Source organism: Triticum dicoccoides, chromosome 4A (assembly GCF_002162155.2).
Source record: "Triticum dicoccoides isolate Atlit2015 ecotype Zavitan chromosome 4A, WEW_v2.0, whole genome shotgun sequence".
In the NCBI taxonomy this organism is placed as follows: Eukaryota; Viridiplantae; Streptophyta; class Magnoliopsida; order Poales; family Poaceae; genus Triticum; species Triticum dicoccoides.
Window position 1 is genome coordinate 410,149,635 of NC_041386.1, and position 22,878 is coordinate 410,172,512.

A 22,878-nucleotide genomic window follows, 5' to 3' on the forward strand; every position below is an offset into this window, starting at 1 on the left:
TGAAATTGTGAAATAAATATATTAGGTTATTGACTTCGTATGTAATGGTCTATACAATCCAATAGTTACAATCATTGTCGAATCCCAACATGCTCAAACTCACATAATCCCAGTCAAATGAGAATCTAAATGCATTTCATAGTTATTACTTTGTAGGATGCAACAAGAACAACCATAACTCTACATCAGCCATTATAGAAGCAACATTTTGACATATCCCAATGTGTGAATGAAACGTGCAGAGAGAGCTTTTGAAGATGGAGCAGATAGGGCGGGAAAGATTGTATGTATGTGGACGAGAGAGTATGAGACAAACATAAGAAGACAGAGAGAGAGATAGAGAGAGAAAGAGAGAGGCAGAAGTTAGGTCTGTGAGAAAGATGCATACATGTAATATACATGAGATGCGTGTCTGGATTCTGTATACATGGAAGGAGAAGAGACAACATGTTTGATGAGAGAGCAGGAAAAACATGGACGAGAGGGGAAGGATCTCGTGGGTTGAGGGATTGACAATTTTGTGCAGGGGAGAGAGGGATTGGTAATTTTGTGCAAGAGAGAGAGAGGGTGGGGGGAGGAGTCAGTCAGCCGTCGTCACATCACCCTGCTTCCAAATGACCCCGCATTCTCTAGTGCGGTGTGGTCGCCATCTTCAATCTGCTCGTTGCCCTCTTTGAAGATTGAGGTGTTGTGCATGTTGGGGTGCAAAGAAGCACAAGCAAGAGTGGTCGCCGTATAACCTTGGATGGGGATGAATTGTGTGCTCGAGGGAGTGTGTGTGTGTGTGTGTGTTGTGCTGCATGTGTGTGTGTGTGTGTCAGATATTGAGAGAAAACAAACCTAAGGAGAGAAATGCGTATTCACGAAGAGATTGTGCGGGCCTTGTGGTCGGCAGGGGTCGGGTGAGGGTGTCAAAGTGTGCGCGTTGATGCATGTGTTGCATGCGACCGTGTGAGGGACGGACAAATCGAGAGAGATGGTTGTTGTGTTATGGATGCTCCTATCTCTGTCTCTCTCTCCCTCTCTCTCTCTCTCTCTCTCTCTCTCACACACACACACACACACAAGTAAACAGAAGACCGTTCTCTCATGTATACACAATGTATCGGCATCTGTCTCTGTCTCACTCATGCACGATCATTTGCACATTCACACCTCTCTATGTCTGTATCACACACACACCGTCTCCACATTGCCCTTCCGCCACAACACACATATGGACACATACACACGTTCTCTCTCAGTCACACACACAAAATCAGTATTAAAAAAACTAGGGCACACCTAAAACGTCCAAATCCAAATAAACACGAACAGGAGCTAAATTCAAATATATGGAAATATTGCAGCGCCAAGAAGTTTCAGAGTTAAAAAAGTTGAGTAGTATTTGAGGATTGTTTTCACACACACAAAAAGGTTCGGTGGATGGGATGTCCTTCGAGCGCGACATGGTGACGCACCGTTCGATCGACCGCGCGGCCGCGGTTCACGCACTTGCACAGGATTCCATATTGTGGCCGTGGTACTAAGGCTGGTCACAATGGGCAAGAACATAAGCTAGTAACTAATAAAAGCACTGCCTAAGTCTAATGTTTATGTGTACTAGTACGGTTTTCTTTTAAGTTTGACCAACCTTACATATAAAACTAAAGTAAGCTCCCACACGCGCACTCATCAATATGCCGCCGCCGCCATTGCACATGCCGGCGCTCGCCTGCTCCAGCCAACAATTTCTCGCCCATCACCACCGTGCTGCCACGATCCCTGTGCCATGAAGCCGAAGGCTCGCCCGCTCACGTCGTCTGTAGTCCCTCCTCATGATGCCGCCACGCTGCCAAGCACGCGAGCAGCTGGTGGAGCCGCGTCTATGCATGCAGCGTACAAAGAGGAGGACGAGTGCGTGCTCCAGCACACCGGCGAGGAGGAACTAGCGTGTCATTGTCGTCTCCGCCAGCGCGGAGGAGGCGCGCATGGTGGCTGTCGCGGCGGAAGCCGGTCGCGCGCGCATCGAGCCCGCAAACCGGGTGCGGACATGGAATCTACCTTCGAGACCTTGAATGCCACGTGGATCCTGCAATCTGAAGGAGCAATTTCGGTCATTCGACTCATGTGAGCTGTTTGATGCAACATGGATGGCTAGAAGGGCTTCTTCCACCTCTTCTGCCGTCTTCTTCCTTCGCTCCGTCGAACTTCTTTCACAAATCGACTGACCCAAATTATACTACTAGTACGAACGTATTAAGTACAGTATGAACATGAAGATACGAGCAGTAGTACCAACTGCAAGAAGAACAGTTGTAAGACATAGTACTAGTACTACTGTACGTACTAAAGAGTTCAAATAACGAGAAAGAACATAAACATAGTTCTGCTGGGGCCTCAGCACAACACACCCTTGAAAATAAACTAATAAGCAACTAGTCCGCTTGACACTGCAGTAGAAGCAGCATGAGCGACGGCACTGCCACCTACTTGGAGTCCGAGTCCACGTCCTCGACTTTGTCCTCGTCCCTCTTCCTCTTCCTCTTTGCCGACGCTTCTTTGCTTGAACCAGACACTGGGCTCTGCTTCTTCATCCAACCCTTGTAGATATTTAAACAAAGGTAGGCATCCATTGCTGCGTACAGGATGTGATCTTCATCTAATTTCTTTGATTCCCATGCATGATGAAACTCGTGATGAGGTTTCTTCCATTTAGCGTACGAAGGATCAATCATGGATGGTGCCAGGGTCAGCATTGAAGGCTGAGAGGAGGACACCAGGCTTGCCTTCTGGATATCGAAGGACTGACCTACAACGAGACCTATCCGACGCAGGACGTCACTGTCGTTCTTAAATCCTACAGTAATGAATTTCACTCTTTTATACTTGAGGAAGTTCTTAAAATCCTGGCACTCAACGTCGGCATGGAATATGTGGTAGACCAAGCAAACATTATGTACACAAACCTGGATCACGGCGGGCTTCTTCCTCTCTTCGTCCTTTAGATCCTTCTCTCGTCCCAGGACTGTGGTGTACTCAAGATCTAGCCTAGCGACCCACTCATCCGTTGAACTGTTGAACATGCGTAGGAAGCGAGCAAGCCATGCTTTCACCATCTCGGATCCACGTGTGTAGATGACGATGAACTGATCGCCGGTGATGTCTCTAAACTGGTACTCAGCGGCGACCATGGAGATTTGGGAGGCCATGGATTTTGGAAGAGGTTTAGGAGAAGTTGAAACTTTGTACCCCACAAAAAAACCGGGAGCTAACTAATGTGAAAGGACGGGACGACGGGGAGCGAACTATTGTAAGGTAGAAGACGGGGACGACTAGGGCGTGCGAACGGCGTGGGGTTGCTGGCTTGCCCGGTGGATAAACGGCTGCAATCCCCCAAAGAGTTCTGGAGAACTATGCGGGACCCACTAGATTTCATGTCTACTAGACCCATATCGTAGGCCTAACGGATAGCTTCTGCATGTTCGCACGCCATGTCGAAGCATGGATGTAACTTCACTTAATTCCATCAAATGTCGCGCCTCCCACGACCTTCGCCTCCCTCGTGTGGTCGCGCCCTTTCAGACTTCGACCGGCTATAAATGAGCAATTTTTTTGCCTTTTTTAGACAAGCAATTTTTTTGCCTACTCCGCATGCATGATACTCCCTCTGGTCCTTTTTACTCCCGTCAACCATTTGCAAAGTGTTTGACCAAATTTATACTTTTTTGAACACCACCTTATATTAATTAACCAGCCACACCAGTACACTCATTCGATACTACATTCACCACAGAGGGCGGTACGTTATTTACAAGAATACCATCTAATCTATTGTCAACTTCGAGATGCTCAACGCTTTCATCTTCAGGTAGCGCATAGCAGACCTGTCAACGCTATGACAGGCATCAACGAAATCCCACGACCAAATTTATACTAAAAATATCAATATCTACAATACTCCCAAAACACTTAGGCGCAGTGCATTAACTTCTACCTCGTTTCTTGTTTCTTGACATATCAACCAATAGGAGATGAGGGTGTGCATGCTTTTAATGACTTGAGACTATCAAACACGACATGCAGTGGTTAGTTCATTGCATGCAATGCTATTAATTAGCAAATAAACATTAAGATCTCTCATTTTCCCCTCCTCCTTGGTCACAGTGCACAATCTAAGATGACTTGCTCACCTAGACGGAGGGAGTACTGATTATAATGAGTATAAGAACTACGTTTTATAATATTAGCATGTTTTCTATTCCCGTGTGCATGATACCAGCTAAGATACCACCATTATGGCCAGCCTTAATCATCGCATGTAATAATTTAGTGCACCTTGAAATATGAACATGTGTGGGGCGTGTTTGTTTTTAATGACTTGAGACTATACCTAGCCCGGCATGCAAGATGACTTATTATGCACCGTTCCCCATACCTGCAGGAAGCCCGTTCGTCTCCAAATCTTTTCCTCTCCATGTGTAGAAACAATATGCCTGCCAAACTGTCCTTCTCCCTCCGGTGGTCCCACCACTCCACCCCGTGTGAAAAAATCTGCATGCATGACTCTCCTCCCCCCACGCTCGTCCAATCCGTTGTGACCAGCAATATTTCCACCCCTTCACTCCCCCGTAATTTACTCCAACAAATATGCCCACGTAGCTGTTACTTAACTGCAGGTGCATTCGGTCACTGACATATGGGCCCAATAGGGGTCTGGCCCACATGTTAGTGACGCAACTGGACCGACAGTTAAGTTAGTGCAGCTCAGTCCATATCTTACGTAGGTGTGCCATTGCTCGCTATAAATACTGCGCCTCCCACGACATCGCTATCTCCTCCCCCTCATGTTCACGTTCATCGCTATCTCCTCCCCCTCCCTCTCACGTCGACCACCATGGGATCACCCCTCCCAAGCCCTAGGAGCCCCTCGCTGCACCGCGCGGATGGTCACGCGTCGCCGTTCCGTTCCTCGCAGCCACTAGTCGAGGAGGACGCATCGGTGTTCCGCTCCTCGCCGCTACGCGATGTGTCACCGTTCCGTTCCTCGCCGCCACTAGTCGAGGAGGACGCGTCGGTGTTCCGCTCCTCGCCGCGACGCGACGCATCGCCATTCCATTCCTCGCCGCCACTAGTCGAGGAGGACGTGTCGGCGTTCCGCTCCTCGCCGCGACGCGTCGAGGTGGATGCGTCGGCATTCCCAATATCGCCAGCAAGCGCGCCAGAGGACGCGTCGGCTCCCCGCTACGAGGAGAACACCGCGCCGCCCGCCGAGCCCCCCAGCCTTGAGGAGCTTTGGAAAGAAATGGATGTCTGAAAGTGCAACTATCCCTAGGTGGTTTTGGTAATTCATAACAACATATAGCTCATTGAGCTAATGCTATTCCAAGATGATTATTTCAGGAAAGCTCAATGATTGGCATGGCATGGATGTGAAAGTGGAACCCTCAAAATGCTAAGGACAAAGGATTGGCTCAAGCTCAAAAGCTCAAGACTCTTCATTTTATATTTTAGTGATCCAAGATCACATTGAGTACATAGGAAAAGCTAATACTATCAAGGAGGGATGAGGTGTTGCTTAATGAGCCTCTTGCTTCATGTGCTTAGTGATATGCTCCAAAACCCTCAACTACTTTCCCATATCCACATATGACCTAAACCCTAAGCCAAACTCGGTCCTACCGATTCTTCCTATCCGGCGCCACCGAGTTTCACTTGTCATTAGCCACTGCCAAACCCTAGCAATTCGGTTCTACCGATAAGGATCTCGGTCTCACCGAGATGGGATTGCAAACTCTCTGTTTCCCTTTCGTAACTTTTCGGTCTCACCGAAAGAGCGAATCGGTCCCACCGAGATTGCAATGTAAACTCAGTGTTTCCCCTTTGTAACTTTTCGGTCTCACCGAGTTCCACTCGGTCTCACCAAAGGAGCAAATTGGTCCCACCGAGTTTGCCTGACCAACTCTCTGGTTAGCTAATTACCAAATTCGGTCTCACCGAGTTTGTGTAATCGGTCTCACCGAGATTACGTTATGCCCAAACCCTAACCATATCGGTCACACCGAGTTGCATGTCAGTCCCACCGAAAATCTCTAACGGTCACTAGGTTTACATTTTCGGTCCGACCGAGTTTGTTGATTCGGTCCCACCGAGATTGGAAAAATGTGTGTAACGGTTGGATTTTGTGTGGAGGCTATATATACCCCTCCACCTCCTCTTCATTCGGGGAGAGAGCCATCAGAACACACACACCATTCCAACTCATATGTTCTGAGAGAGAACCACCTACTCATGTGTTGAGACCAAGATATTCCATTCCTACCATATGAATCTTGATCTCTAGCCTTCCCAAGTTGCTTTCCACTCAAATCTTCTTTCCACTAAATCCAAATCCTATGAGAGAGAGTTGAGTGTTGGGGAGACTATCATTTGAAGCACAAGAGCAAGGAGTTCATTACCTACACACCATTTGTTACTTCTTGGAGAGTGGTGTCTCCTAGATTGGCTAGGTGTCACTTGGGAGCCTCCGACAAGATTGTGGAGTTGAACCAAGGAGTTTGTAACGGCAAGGAGATCGCCTACTTCGTGAAGATCTACCGCTAGTGAGGCAAGTCCTGTGTGGGCGATGGCCATGGTGGGATAGACAAGGTTGCTTCTTCGTGGACCCTTCGTGGGTGGTTGCTTCTTCGTGGACCCTTCGTGGGTGGAGCCCTGTGTGGACTCGCGCAACCGTTACCCTTGGGTGGAGCCCTGTGTGGACTCGCGCAACCGTTACCCTTCGTGGGATGAAGTCTCCATCAACGTGGATGTAGGATAGCACCACCTATCCGAACCACGGGAAAAACATCCGTGTCTCCAATTGCGTTTGAATTCTCCAAACCCTTCCCTTTACATTCTTGCAAGTTGCATGCTTTACTTTCCGCTGCCTATATACTCTTTGCATGCTTGCTTGAATCATGTGATGATTGCTTGACTTGTCCTAAATTAGCTAAAATCTGCCAAGGACTAAAATTGGGAAAAGGTTAAGTTTTTATTTGGTCAAGTAGTCTAATCACCCCCCTCTAGACATACTTTCGATCCTACAAGTGGTATCAGAGCTTTGGTCTCTATTTGCTTTGATCTCCATAGGTTTTGGTGGTCATAGCCTTGGTTTCACAACCTAGGAGAGTATGGCGTCTAGCGAGGGAAATTATCACCGTAGAGGTCCTTACTTTGATGGTACTAATTTTGCTAGTTGGAAGCATAAAATGAAAATGCATATTCTTGGACATAACCCCGCCGTTTGGGCTATTGTGTGTGTTGGTTTGCAAGGTGACTTCTTTGATGGGAGAGAACTAAACCGTGAAGCTACCGCGGATGAGTTGAAGAGTGGCAATACAATGCTCAAGCTTGTGATATTCTCTTCAATGGATTGTGCCCCGAAGAATTCAAAAAAATCAGCTGTCTTGAGAATGCAAAGGAAATTTGGGACACTTTGATTGATATGCACGAAGGTACCGACTCCATCAAGGAATCCAAGTTGGATGTGCTTCAAAGACAACTTGACAAGTTCAAGATGAAGGATGGTGAAGGTGTCGCTGAAATGTACTCTAGGCTTGCTCTCATCACAAATGAGATTGTCGGCTTAGGAAGTGAAGAGATGACCGATAGATTCATCATCAAGAAGATTCTAAGAGCCTTGGATGGAAAATATGATACCGTGTGCACATTGATCCAAATGATGCCCAATTACAAAGATCTCAAGCCAACGGAGGTGATTGGAAGAATTGTTGCTCATGAGATGTCACTTAAGGATAAAGAGGAACTTCACAACAAATCAAGTGGTGCCTATAAAGCCTCATGTGAAGCCCCTACATCATCAAGTGAGAAACAAGACTTCAATGAAGAATTGAGCTTAATGGTGAAGAACTTCAACAAGTTCTACAAGAGTAGAAGCAAAGATAGAAGCTTCAAGTCAAGGTCCTACAATGACAAAAGATCTTCTAGTCGAGAGCGAAACTGCTACAATTGTGGAAGACCCGGACACTATTCCAATGAGTGTACGGCTCCCTACAAGAGAAGAGAATATTCTCCAAAAACAAGAAGCAAAGGATCACCACCAAGAGAGAGAAGGAGTGGAGATGATCGTTATGAACGAAGATACTCACGGAGAAGCAAGGATTCAGAAAGGAAGGAAAAATCATCAAGGAGCTATACAAGACGAAGACATCAAGCTCATGTTGGTGAATGGGTATCCGGCTCCGACTCCGACAGCCACTCCAAAAGAAGTTATCACTCCGACTCCGAAGACACTCAAGATGAAGGTGTTGCCGGTCTAGCACTTGTGTCAACCAACTCCTATGACATATTTGACTCACCAAATGAAGGAATTGGAAGATGCTTCATGGCCAAAGGTCCTAAGGTAACACACCCCGAGTATGTTAATTTCAATAGTGATGAAGATGACTTGTTAGGTGATGATTTGCTTATTGACAACTCTAGTGATGAATACTATGATGAAATGTCAATTAAACATGCTAATCAAGATAAAATGAATGACAATGATAAGGAGAAGATTGAGGCCCTAACTAAAGAACTAAACACTCTTAAGTTAGCTCATGAAACCATCTTCGAAGATCATCGAGAACTTTTAAGAGCTCATGAGAAATTACGCTTTGAGAAGCTCAATCTTGAGCAAGAGCATGAGTTCTTAAAAGCAATCAATGATGATCTCTGCAAGAAAATTTCTTACATTGCCAAGCGTTTACTCTTATCCACTTACATGCCTCAAGTCAAGTCTAGTAACAAGAAAGATTCTTCCTCTAGCAGTGACAATGATCATGTTAAATCCAATATTGTTGCTTCTAGTAGTTCTCTTGATTCCACTAATGATTCTCTTAGCCAAGTTATACTTGAGCAAGAAAATAGTTTATTGAAGGGAATTATAGAGAAAGGAGTGTACAAAAGCCTTGCCGGGAGTAAGCAATTTGAGGAAATTGTGCGCAAGCAAGGAATGCACCGGAAGAATCAAGGTGTTGGTTTTGAACGAAAGTTCAATGCCAATGGAGTTGAGTGGGAAGAAGATCAAGACCCCAAGACAAAGTTTATTCCTCAACAAGAGAAGTATGATACTTCTTTCAAGGGGACACAAGCTCAAGATGATGTTCCACCACAAGACTACAAGCAAAAAGGCAAGGACAAGCTTCAAGAGGAAATTGATGCATTTGAATAAACTCCAAAGACCTTAGTCAAGTGGATTCCCGAGACTACTTCAAGTTCCACTTCATCAAGTACGACTACAACTCCAAGGATTCCCATCAAGATGGTGTGGATCCAAAAGAAGAAGAACTAGAGAGTTCTCGAGGGTGACTCCGCCAACATACTTCACTCTTATCATTTTGGCAAGAACAAGTGCAATCAACTTCCACATCTTGCACTAGTTCAAGGAGTCACAAACCCTCTTGTTGGTAAGACAAGGGACAAGGTAACCTAAAAGTTTTCATGGACATCATCTTGTGTGTGCATCACTCTATGTCTATGGATATCCTCGTTTGTTCCTTGTGGGACTAACTCATGTAGGTATTGAAAGTGCAATTCACTCAAATGGATAGCTCCAAGAGATCTACATCAACATTGAGCGTCCACATCTTCAATATCTACATGAAGTCATCATCGACAAAACCCAAGGTTAGTTCATCCCTCTTAGGGGGGATATCACATCTAGGGGGAGCTTTACTCTAAGACTTGAGCTAAAGCAACTCTAAAGATGTGAACACAACAATGCTTTATGTAAAAGTGGTAACCCCACTTGAGCTTAAACGATGAGTATGACCTATGATCAAGTGTTCTCACTTGACTCCTAAGTCAATATACTCATATATAGATGACCTAGTCATCGCAAATTGCTTGATAGATGCTAGAATTGGTTGTGCATGCCTTGTCACATATTTCATTTGCCATCTTATTGTGTGAGCATGTTGGATGCATATTCCACTCATTCGAGGACATCCACTTGTTGTTTTGATTGTTCGGCTTTATTTCTTTTTGCCAAGTGGATGGACAAGAATGCCTAAGAACCTCCTCTAGCTATCTATGCTTTTCTCATCTCAAACTCTATTCATGCTACATCACAAAATTTGATCAAGTCAGATTCGAACCACTCTGTGTGAGGAGCGCTCGGAGTCCCCGATTCGTCATAGACTTAAACTTCCCAAACCTCTTTATGATTCTCGGTCTGACCGATACTCCACTTTCGGTCCTACCGAGATCATTAAGTTGATCTAGGTTTTCGATCTCGGTGCAACCGATTTGAACCTTTCGGTCAAACCGAGTTTCAGTAACTGCTTGCAGTCATGAATCTCGGTGCCACTGAGTTGTTCCACTCGGTCACACCGACAGGGTCGGGCTATATATAGTCAAGGGCAAAATTTTGGAAATTTCTCTGAACCCCTTCGCCCGCGCGATAGCCTGCTCTGCCCTCGTGGTCTCTGGATCGTCTTCTCGCCGCCAGCCGCCTCCAGTCGCTGGTCTCCGTCGCTGTCAACGGGAATTCTGCCCCGCCGTTGCCGCCATAGCAAGTCCTCGCTGAACTAGGGTATGGACTTGATCTTTGTGCTATTCTCCAATCTGATTCCTAGCACATTGTGATCTTCATGATTCTTGCCACGATTGAAACACTCCTATCCAATCAAAACGCTCATAGATTAGGTTTGATTCGAAAATTCTAGGTTTAGGTCTCCGCCGAAACCATCTCGGACCCACCGAGTTGAAAAACTCGGTCCCACCGATTTGGCTTATGCCATTGCACAAGTGAGACTCGGTCTGACCGAGAATTACTTATCGGTGTGACCGATTTTGGAACTCTGTGAAACCCTAGCAGTCTCGGTGCCACCGAACTGTGACCCGGTCCTACCGAGTTCACTAGTTTAGGTTCCAAAACTGCTTCCGTATCACCGAGTTTGAAAATCGGTAGATCCGAGATGATTTCAGTGGGAAACTAAAACTAAGTTTTTGGATCATTCTTTTGCAAAAATCTCTGTATTTTGTGATGCTCATCCTTTCTACCTCATCTATAATCTGTTCACAGGGTCAGCAGTCAGTTTGCAGCATGTCTGATCAAAGTGATAGCCAAAACATGTCAAAGCAGCAGATGCACATGAGTGAGGGCACTAGTCCCTCAAGTTCTTCAGATGAGGCAGCAGGAGCACCCCTAGCAACTTGCCAAAGGCATCCACGAGACAAAGGAAGAAGAGGACTTCAGATTCCGAAGATGAGGACTATGTGGCAGAGGAAGAGGCCACTTCCAAGAGAGTTGAGCCAGCTCAAGGCACAAAGCCAGGGCTGAAAATCAAAAGGCCAGCAGGTAGGCAGCCCATGTCAAAGGCAAGAGCCTCAACTGAGAAGCCCACTCCCCAAGAGCCAGTTGCTGCAGAAGGCAAGAAGAGGAAGGAAAGGGTCAAGAAGACCGTAGCCAGAGTGCTAGGAAAAGCTTCCATCATGGAAGAGGAAGAGGAAGAAGAGGTAGCTGCACCAGCACCCAAGGCACCCAAGCTGATTGGTGATGCCATAAGGTCAGGGGCTACTGCATCTAAGCCCAAAGTTGCCTCCAAGCCAAAACCAAAGAGGAATACAAGGAGCATTCCTGCAGCTGAGAAGAACAAGGCCCCAGTGCCTGAGACTGTTGCAGAAGAAGAGGAAGAGAATGTCCTGAGAAAGCTAAAGCCCAAGATCCCAGACCACAACGATGCTCATCCTGTGGCTGAGGATATGAAGCTCAGGAGAGATTCAGGGCTGAGGAAGTGGAGAGAAGCAGACCCGTATGCTTCAAGGAGAAGGACTGCCGTTGACTACAGATTTCACACCAAGGAGCAGCAGGATTTTTATGAGACAGTGCTGCTAGATAAGAAGCCCATTGTCTATGATATGAGATGGGTTGATTGGCAATATATCAAGGACAACGAAGAGCACTATCCTGGAGTGCAAGACAGCTTCATAGCTTGTGGAGTAGCTGACTTTGTTGGGCAGAAGCTCACAAAGTGGAATGAGGAGCTTATAATGCAGTTCTACTCCACGGCACATTTTTATCCAGATGGGAGGATCACATGGATGTCTGAGGGTACGAGGTACCAATCCACAGGAATGGGCAAAGTTGATTAATGCCCCAGAGGAGCATGATGACGACATGGACATATATGCCAAGAAGAAGATGGACCACAACTCAATGTCAAATATGTACAAGGAAATCCCAAATGAAGCACTTGATACTTTCAAGTTTGGCTCAGTGCATTATCTTCTGTCAGGTCTGCCTACGATCAATTGGATACTAAGGCACAACTTACTGCCCAAGTCTGGAGATCACAAGATGATCAGAGGCCATGCTATCAACTTGCTACATGTGTTTGATGTGCCTCCGAAGTTCAAGGTGATGAGCCTCATAGTGGAAACAATCAAGAGGACTGCAGCAGATCAGAAGAGGAGTTGCGGATATGCCCCTCAAATTCAGGAGCTCATCTACTCCAAGATGGGCACGAGCATATATTTATTGGACAAGGAACATTTTCCCATCCGTCCAGATTTTGAGGACAATCAAGTTGTCATGACTAAGAATGAGCCATCGTCTGCACAAGCTTACGCAAAGAAGGAGAAGGCGAGGAAGGAGAAAGTTGCCAAGATGCCAACTCAAGAGGAGGCATCTGAATACTTCTTGATGACGAAACAAGAGAAGCTTGGTTACTTGATTGCATCCATGCTGAGGATTGAGCAAAGTCTGGCCACCCTCACTCAAAATCAGCAGAGCCTAGAGAGAATCATGGAACAGAAGTTCTATGACTTGGATGTCAAAGTAACGGAAGTTCAGTCTACAGTGGAGCAGCTCCAGGAGGACATGCAGGAGAGGAGAGGCAGGACTACCACTCATGCATTTGCTAGAGTGCCACGAGACCCGAGGTCATCTGCCGTGCCAGTTGCTGACACCAGAGCCGCCACCTCAGCACCAGCCACAGCCTCAGTTCCACCAGCTCCAGCATCTACTTCAGCTCCAACTCCAGCGTCTACTTCAGCATCTACCGAAGCCTTCGTCCTTGGAGTGATCCGGACTCCACCACCACCAGAAGATCAAGCCTGAGTGTCGATCTAGTGCTATGCATTTTCTAGGAACTTTTTGGTAACTTGTTGCCAAAGGGGGAGAAGATGTATAGATCATAGGTTTCGAGAGAGAGAGAGTGTTGCTTTTCTCTCTTGCTTTATTTGGTGGTTTTTCAAACTTGTTTGCTTTTAAGTGCTTGAGATACTATGCTTGTGAGACATTGATGATCATGTGTTTGATCATAAGCTACACTTAATGCTTGCTTAATGCTATTATCTTATCTATCTTATGTGATCACTCACTATTCTTGGTGATGAGTGCATGTATTTCATTCTTATCATTTTAAGCGCTCCACCAAGATGTATGTGACATGGAAGAGTAACCCATGACTCTAACTCCTTGTGCATTTGCAGTCCAAAGCAAATTTTAAATATGCACAAATTTAGGGGGAGATCTTACTTATCACATACTTCTCAAAGCGATGATATATTTCACGCTTATTATCATTTGTCGAAGCTTTGATCTATATGTTGTCATCAATTACCAAAAAGGGGGAGATTGAAAGTGCAACTATCCCTAGGTGGTTTTGGTAATTCATAACAACATATAGCTCATTGAGCTAATGCTATTCCAAGATGATTATTTCAGGAAAGCACAATGATTGGCATGGCATGGATGTGAAAGTGGAACCCTCAAAATGCTAAGGACAAAGGATTGGCTCAAGCTCAAAAGCTCAAGACTCTTCATTTTATATTTTAGTGATCCAAGATCACATTGAGTGCATAGGAAAAGCCAATACTATCAAGGAGGGATGAGGTGTTGCTTAATGAGCCTCTTGCTTCATGTGCTTAGTGATATGCTCCAAAACCCTCAACTACTTTCCCATATCCACATATGACCTAAACCCTAAGCCAAACTCGGTCCTACCGATTCTTCCTATCCGGCGCCACCGAGTTTCACTTGTCAGTAGCCACTGCCAAACCCTAGCAATTCGGTTCTACCGATAAGGATCTCGGTCTCACCGAGATGGGATTGCAAACTCTCTGTTTCCCTTTCGTAACTTTTCGGTCTCACCGAAAGAGCGAATCGGTCCCACTGAGATTGCAATGTAAACTCAGTGTTTCCCCTTTGTAACTTTTCGGTCTCACCGAGTTCCACTCGGTCTCACCGAAAGAGCAAATCGGTCCCACCGAGTTTGCCTGACCAACTCTCTGGTTAGCTAATTACCAAATTCGGTCTCACCGAGTTTGTGTAATCAGTCTCACCGAGATTACGTTATGCCCAAACCCTAACCATATCGGTCACACCGAGTTGCATGTCAGTCCCACCGAAAATCTCTAACGGTCACTAGGTTTACATTTTCGGTCCGACCGAGTTTGTTGATTCGGTCCCACTGAGATTGGAAAATTCTGTGTAACGGTTGGATTTTGTGTGGAGGCTATATATACCCCTCCACCTCCTCTTCATTCGGGGAGAGAGCCATCAGAACACACACACCATTCCAACTCATATGTTCTGAGAGAGAACCACCTACTCATGTGTTGAGACCAAGATATTCCATTCCTACCATATGAATCTTGATCTCTAGCCTTCCCAAGTTGCTTTCCACTCAAATCTTCTTTCCACTAAGTCCAAATCCTATGAGAGAGAGTTGAGTGTTGGGGAGACTATCACTGAAGCACAGGAGCAAGGAGTTCATTACCTACACACCATTTGTTACTTCTTGGAGAGTGGTGTCTCCTAGATTGGCTAGGTGTCACTTGGGAGCCTCCGACAAGATTGTGGAGTTGAACCAAGGAGTTTGTAAGGGCAAGGAGATCGCCTACTTCGTGAAGATCTACCGCTAGTGAGGCAAGTCCTGTGTGGGCGATGGCCATGGTGGGATTGACAAGGTTGCTTCTTCGTGGACCCTTTGTGGGTGGTTGCTTCTTCGTGGACCCTTCGTGGGTGGAGCCCTGTGTGGACTCGCGCAACCGTTACCCTTGGGTGGAGCCCTGTGTGGACTCGCGCAACCGTTACCCTTCGTGGGTTGAAGTCTCCATCAACGTGGATGTAGGATAGCACCACCTATCCGGACCACGGGAAAAACATCCGTGTCTCCAATTGCGTTTGAATTCTCCAAACCCTTCCCTTTACATTCTTGCAAGTTGCATGCTTTACTTTCCGCTGCCTATATACTCTTTGCATGCTTGCTTGAATCATGTGATGATTGCTTCACTTGTCCTAAATTAGCTAAAATCTGCCAAGGACTAAAATTGGGAAAAGGTTAAGTTTTTATTTGGTCAATTAGTCTAATCACCCCCTCTAGACATACTTTCGATCCTACAATGTCGCCTTGTGGGAGGCTTTGCCTCCAGGAGAGCACGCCAAAATAGAGGCGGAGAAGAAGGCCGAGGAAGAGAAGCGCACCATGGAACAAGCTGCCTGGGAGGCCTATGTCGCGTCTGAGAGAGTCCGGCAATTGGCTCTTTGGCAGAAGGCTCGTCGAGGGCCGTGAGGGTGGCGGAGGATGCCCGTGCCGACGCCCTGAGTGCAGTCGGGCCCAAGCGCCTCATCTACGCTTGGCGGTACGTAGACCGGGTCCATGCTTCCAGCAAGGAGGAGTACCTATTGGCGCCGGATCACCACACCAGTGAGATCGCGCTCGCCCGCTGGCAAGCCGCCAATCAGCACCTTGCGAGTTGCGAGGCTAAGGAAGAGGCGTTGTGTCGGTGCGCTAGGAAACGGTCGCACACTAGGGCACTCCTGGCGCACCGCAAGCGCTCCTGCGAGCGTCGTGGCTTTTAGGAGGAGTATAATTTTTGTTTCGTAAGGCGATCTCATTAGTTTTGGGACGCAAATGATAAATCCAGAACGTTCAGGAATTTTTAGCGTCCTTAATTAAGTATGTAAAAGGGAAAGTTTGGAAACCTTGTGTATTCGTACGCATTTTGCAAGTATGTGCATATAGCACAAACTTTACTATATACTATCACACTACACGTCTCTCTCAATATATGCTTGCAGACTGTGCTACTCCCTCCGTCTAGGTCAATAAGTCATCTTCGGTTGTGCACCGTTACCAAGAAGGAGGGAAGACTTATAAACCTAGACGGAGGGGGTACTACTATTACTTATGTACGTGCAAAAACAAATGCAAAACAAATGCAAAACAAATGCAAAAATGCTCATTTGATTGTGATTTTTGTAAAAGTAGAAAAACAGCACTAGTTAAGCTTGTGAAACGATTCAATGCAAAACAAATGCAAAAATGCTCATTTGATTGTTTACTTTTAGCTTCCTTCTCTGTGGTTATTTCTCTGTCGTACTTTGTATGGAGTATCTCACTGGTTGGAAAGGCATGCAAATTCCCAAACCGCTTCCTACACCCTGTATCTCATTGGTTGCCGGTGTTGACGTTGTCGCCCATGTCGAGGATGAGGTTGCCGAGGTCGGGGAAGAAGTCGTCATTCGCGAAGTCGTCGCTGCCAGCAGTCGCGCGAGTGCGCACCCCAAAAACCTGATCGCCCATCTCCCGTACAGGATCACGAGAGGCGGGGTTCCGGAGGCCTGTTGTCCCTTCTCCCGGTGCACACCGAAAGGAGGGATGGAGAAGACTTGCTTGGCGGCGCAATGATCTGGAACGGTGGTGAGAAACTATATAGTGCGGGCCGGGCAGGTCGTGGGAGTATAGCTTTGTCCTCGGCTCGGCTCAATCCTGCAACCCGCGGCGCGTCGTGACGAGGCGTGGTGTGGCGAGGCGAGCGAGGAGGAGGAGCACGCGTGTAGGTCTCCTCTTCTCATGCTCATACAAGTGGTAGAAGATCTCACCTTATAAAGGCCTACTAGAAAAATTCCAACATCGACCAGGCCGTCCATGAAACGGGAGTGGCTGTAGGGGACGTTGCGCTAGTTGAATATATAAGCAAGTTACTACGAGATTTAATCCGAATAAGGACAAAATAAATCATGACGGCTATAACAGAGATGAAACTAATCATGTGGACTAGCATAGTAGTAGGATACAGAGTAGAAACATGAATTCTACCACGATTTCAAACAGGAAGGACAGAAACACATATGGTGCAATGGGAGCAGCACCATTGGCGTTGAGGTTGTCGCCCATGTCCAAACACCACATAGACACGGTCTTTGAGCATGGTTCATAGTCGTTCCACGCTCGAGCATTGAAGTTTGTAACTATTTTAGATTAGAATATACTACTCCTTCGGTGCTAGTAGTAGAGCAGAGTCCTACTCTACTACTCTACTCAAGCAAGTTAGGGCATAACATTGTAGGGAGTACCAGTACTGTGATCACTCAAGCAAGTTGTCTGGCATCGACATGACCCTACGCTGCTGGTATGTGTCTCGTAAGTCAAGCGGCGTGACATCGACATCACCTGTCCACTTCCCGCAGCACATCTCCGCTTCTCCATCTTTGTCCGCACATAATCTCGTCCAATCTTCCATCCCCGCTAAGGCGCCTCCCCCCTGTCCGAAACCCAAGAACTAACAATGGCCGAACCGAGCAGCGTCCTCCGAAAGAGTGGCTGGAACTCGTTCCCCACAGAGGTAATCAAGCTCATTGCTACGCGTGTGGACAACCTCAGTACCATGCCGCTCGCCGCGTGCTCGTCGGGGCTGTACCATTTACTCAAAGCCCTCAGGCCAGAGCTTTTTAAGCCAGCTCCTTGCTTGCTGATGCTGCCTAATCTTCAGAAATGGTGTGTCACGCAGCATAACGATCGTAGGGTGGCGAGCATCAACCCCCTTGATAGCAATCTGATCCCCGTCAGCCTCAACTACATTAACGGTATGTACTTGGTCGGCATGAACACGTCTTGGATGGTGCTCATCGACGGTCGCAGCAGCTGGATGCTCGTGGAGGTCTACACCCGGCGATTGATCCCCCTTCCTTCGATTAACACTGCACTGCTTTGGCACCGCGGCCGAGAATACTCGGAATCTTACAGTAGCCAACATGATACCAAGTTTGATTTGCTCAAGGTTGTATTCTGCCAAGTGCCCACAAGATCTGCGAATTATAAAGACATCAGGCTAATTGCGTTCTTCAACCGCGGTCTCGCCTATCTGACAGGTCACTGCGGTAAGTGGATAAATCTGCACTCCCATCGCAGGATCATACATCCTCCATGGTTCTCTAATGCCATTGGACACAAGGGCTTCATTTACGATGTCGACTCCTTCTATGGCTGGACGTATTGCTAGCCTACTCCAGTCATCGCTACAAATGGCTGTTACAGCAGTATGTTACTTTCCTATGATATCACGATGGTTTGCTTATATTACTATCAACATTTGCTGAAAAAATATTCATGCTCATAACATGTTGTTCTTAAGATTGACTAAACCAAGAGCCCTTTTTTATTTGACTCCAACTTGATATGATGTTGTAGGCCGCCTGGTGTCCCTACCCTTCCTAATCCCAGAACCTTTGAAAGAAAAGTGGCATGGTAGTTGCAGGTGGTTCCTGGCTCGATCAGACGACGGTGAAAGATTGATGATCGTTCGCACATACTGGACGTGTTGTTTCGCGGAATACAATCACACTCACTGCAAGGTCTTTGAGCAGGATCCCAGCTTCTCTGGGCCTTCAGGAATTTTTGACTGGAGGCTGGTAAGTAGCTTGGCACACACTCTCTGTTTGTCGGACTGAATTATCCGATTAACCAGGAGATAACCGACGGCAAGGATCATGATGGCAGCGCGGTTTCGTTCATCAGGCAAAACTGTGTGTACACAGCGTACCATGCGTCTCTACATGCACCATACCCTGATATGTGCTGCCACGCTCTGTAGCCCAAAGTAGGAGAGAGGGTCGCAAGTATCAGACTTCGACCTGCTGGCTAGAGTATCCCCCGTCAGGCCCCCATCTGGTTCAAGCCGTCAGCCAATCTCCACGTCTTAATAAATAGTAACGTCTAACAGAGCCAGTTAGTTAGATGCGTACACTTGGTGTAGTAGGATCTTTATTTAGTTTGATGCATACACTTGTTCTTTTATGGTAGCCCTTTTGTAATGATGGCTGATGTTTGGTTTGGAAGAGAGAGCTGCGTCTTTACTCTTCTGGCCTGCTTACTGCTTCTGTTGCACCGCCAGCCCTGGTTGCTGCTGCTGCTGTTTTCAATGTACAATCAATAGTATATCTTGTCTGTTGGTTGAATACATGTGTTGTTAGAACGACAAACACAATGTTTTGGAAGTCGTTGCATGGTTCGATCCTTTAGTTCCCCGTACCGTACGTAGCGCATACTATTTATCGTACGGAACACATTTTTTTTGAAACTCGGAACACATTTTCCACTTGTTGATAACATATAGCCCACTGATGAAGGCCCAATAGAGAAGCCCATAATTAACTGGAAGGGAGGCTCTCACCTGAATACGACCCAGGTACATGCTCATGGTCCCGTAAACATAAATAAGTAAATAAATAAATAAAGCTAAATGCTCATGCACCAGTTCTTTGGGAAAATAGGTAGCCCAGTATTTCTTTTTGAAGAATACCCAAGCTAGGCCTTATTTGTTTTCTCCGAATTACTGGGCTGCAAATCTTTCAAGACGAGGAGGGATGCATTCCGGCCTGGCTTAAGAGTATGGTCAATGTCGGTTAAAAGTAATATCAAAAGGGGTTGAAAATTCCAAAAAAATTATAGCAAATGGGATATAAGTTCCTTTTTTGTTCTTCAATGATATCTTATACGTATTTCATTGGATTTAACATGACATAGTACTAATTTATTTTTAAATTTGTTTTAGTATGCCTATTAATTTTTGGATTAAGAATATTTCGTTCCCCAGCAAAAAATTGCGAATTTTCAAAATTTCCCACATATTTAGTTAATTTTTTGACCCTGGTACTGACCAGAGAATGGCCAGCAATTCTAAAAATGGAAAACGGGCTGCAATAAATTCCATATGAATTAGAAAATGAGTAAAAATTATAAAAATAATAGAAAATGGGCTGTACACACCACATATTTCGAGGTTGACTTGTTTACGCAAGGCTTTGTCAGTGAACACACGATTCTAGCAGCAGTTAGTGTTGGATGTCCATCCAACAGCCGACGTGCTTCTTCAATCTCTGATCTTCCTGCTACAGCAGCCTAAACTAGCACCGTTGAGGCTACCTGCTCCCAACTCTTATGGCCCACTGTGATGCCGTGCAGGATTCCCCGGCCCACCCTACTCCCTCCGCTGGCCTGGCCGCACGCAATCAACTGCCTCCTTATTACGCGAAAAAAATGATTCCTCCCACTGACATCTGGGGCGCACCGGTTGGGAGGCTGACCTGAGGGCCTACTTAGTTGACGCGTACATAGGGCTTGTCAACTTAGTCAACAAACGATTCTAGCAGCAGTAACCGTTGGATTTGAATCGAACGGTCCTACTGCTTCTTCAATCGCTGCTCTTCTTGCACCAGCCACCCAAACTAGCATCGGGGAGACCGCCTGCTCCTACCGCCAGTGGCCGGTTGTGCTGCCGATGAGGCCTCATCGCCCCCTACTACTCCCACCGCTAGCAAGGCCCTACAGCGATGGCAGCCTCACACCACAGCCGAACCAGTGAACCCTCATACTCCACTCCGTGTGGGCATCCACTGCCGTGTCTTCCCCGGCTCCGTGTCGTCCCCTTCCTAGGCCTCGCCGTCGTCCACCTCCTTGGTGCTCTCAGCGCGGCGTGGTCAACGTGGTCATCGACATTCCATTGGAAGAGTACTGTACATGGAGAGGCTGACAGTTGGGTCCATGGCCACAGCCCAGTTTTTTTGTGATTTGCCAAGTAAGTCGCTTTGTCAAGCCTGTTGGGCTGCAAATCATTCAAGACAAGGAGAGATTTCATTCGGTTGGCCGAGAAAATGGCCCATCAGTAATGAGAAATGGGATGTACATTTTTAAAACACATCAAACCGGCAATTAGTTTCAAATATCTTTTTTTCATTTCGAGATTTGAAATTACATTAATTTTTATGCGTGGAGAATCTGTTGGATTTTATATTGATATACATTTATTTTTAAAATCAGTTTGAATGTGAGTCAAAATTTCGGGATTAAAAATAGTTCGGACCACACCAAAATATGAAAAATTTCATATAATTTTTTAACCATGGCCACAATATGGGCTGTAATGCTAACAAAAAGAATATGGGCTCCAAAACAACCTTAACAATTAGCAAATGGGGTGTAAATTATAAGAAATAATGGCAGATGGGCTGTATGCTGTTTTCCACAGATATGAGGCTTTCCTAAAAAAAGATTGACGCACAAGCAGTGACTGTGGGATGGCCATCCAACGGCCGTCGTGCTTCTTCAATCTCTACTCTTCCTGCTCCAGCCGCTCAAACAGGCGCCGACGGGACTGCCTGCTCCCTCCTCCCCGCGGCCGGCTCTGCTGCCGCGCATGCCACATCGCCCCACCGTACTCCCATCGCTGGCCTAGACATCCCTCTACTCACCCACACCTGCTGCCCGGCAGACGAACCAGTAAACCCTCGTACAGTCGTACTCCCCTCTGCGTGGGAAACAACTGTCGAGTCTTCCCTGCCTCCGTGTCGTTCCCTTCCTAGGCCTCGCCGTCGTCCACCGCCCTGGTGCTCTCGGCATGGCCTGGTCAACATGGTCAATGACCGACATGCATCTGAAGTGGACTTTACGTGGAGAGGCCGACAGCTGGGTCCACGGCCACACGCAAGGAAATGCCTCCTTATTACGCGCAAAATAATGATTCCTCCACCTGACATCAGGGACCCACCGAAAGGGCCTCTGTATTTCGCAAAAAAACTTTACCGCCGCTGACAGTTCGGACCCACCAGCTATATCTTCGCACGCAAGGAAGTGCCTCCTTATTACGCACAAAAAAAAATGAATACTCCCCCTGTTAGCTGGGACCCAGTATAATGGCAGGCTGACTTGTGGGCCTACTAAGTTGACGGGGACGGAGGGCTTTGTCAACTTAGTCAATATGCATGATTCTAGCTGCAGTGACTGTATGATGTCCATCCAACGGCCGTAGTGCTTCTTCAACCTCTGGTCTTCTTGCTCCAGCCGCCCAAACCAGCGCCGGTCGTGCCTCGTGCTCCTACCTCCCGTGGCCGGCTGCGATGCGGCGGAGGCCTCACCGCCCCCTACTACTCCCACCGCTGGCCAGGCCATCCCTCTACTCACCCACATCCCCTGTTATTCTACGGCGACGACAACCTCACACCGCAGCGAACTAGTGAACCCTCGTACTCCTCTACGCGTGGGCATCCATTGCCGCGTCTTCCCCGGCTCCGCGTAATCCCCTTCCTAGGCCTCGCCGTCGTCCACCGACCTGGTGCTCTCGGCGCGGCGTGGTCAACATGGTCAAGGAACGGCTTCCATCGGATGTGGACTGTACATGGACAGGCTGACAGCTGGGTCCACGGCCGCAGCAAGGAAGTGCCTCCTTATTACGTGCAAAATAATTATTCCTCCACCTGACAGCAGGACCCACCGGACGGGCCATCGTATTTCGCCCGCCTGACTACTGGGACCCACCAGCTACATCTTCGCACGCAAGGAAGTGCCTGGCAGTCGGGGCCCACCTAGTCGAAGCGTACGTAGCATTGTCATTCTGGTCACGAACGTGTACGTACATATATACTAGTCGATGTAGAGGCGTGCATGTGTCGTATTAGAGGCAGCCAGGGTGCAAGAAAGAAAATACGACCACGTATGTGTACATACGGGCGGGGTCTCAAACGCCTACTCGCGCATGCGTACGGCAAGGGTTCGTGTACATGGCTGGGTCGGAACGGAGAAACAACGTCGTCGTCGTGTTCATGGGGAGGCAACAGAATGTGTCACATTCATG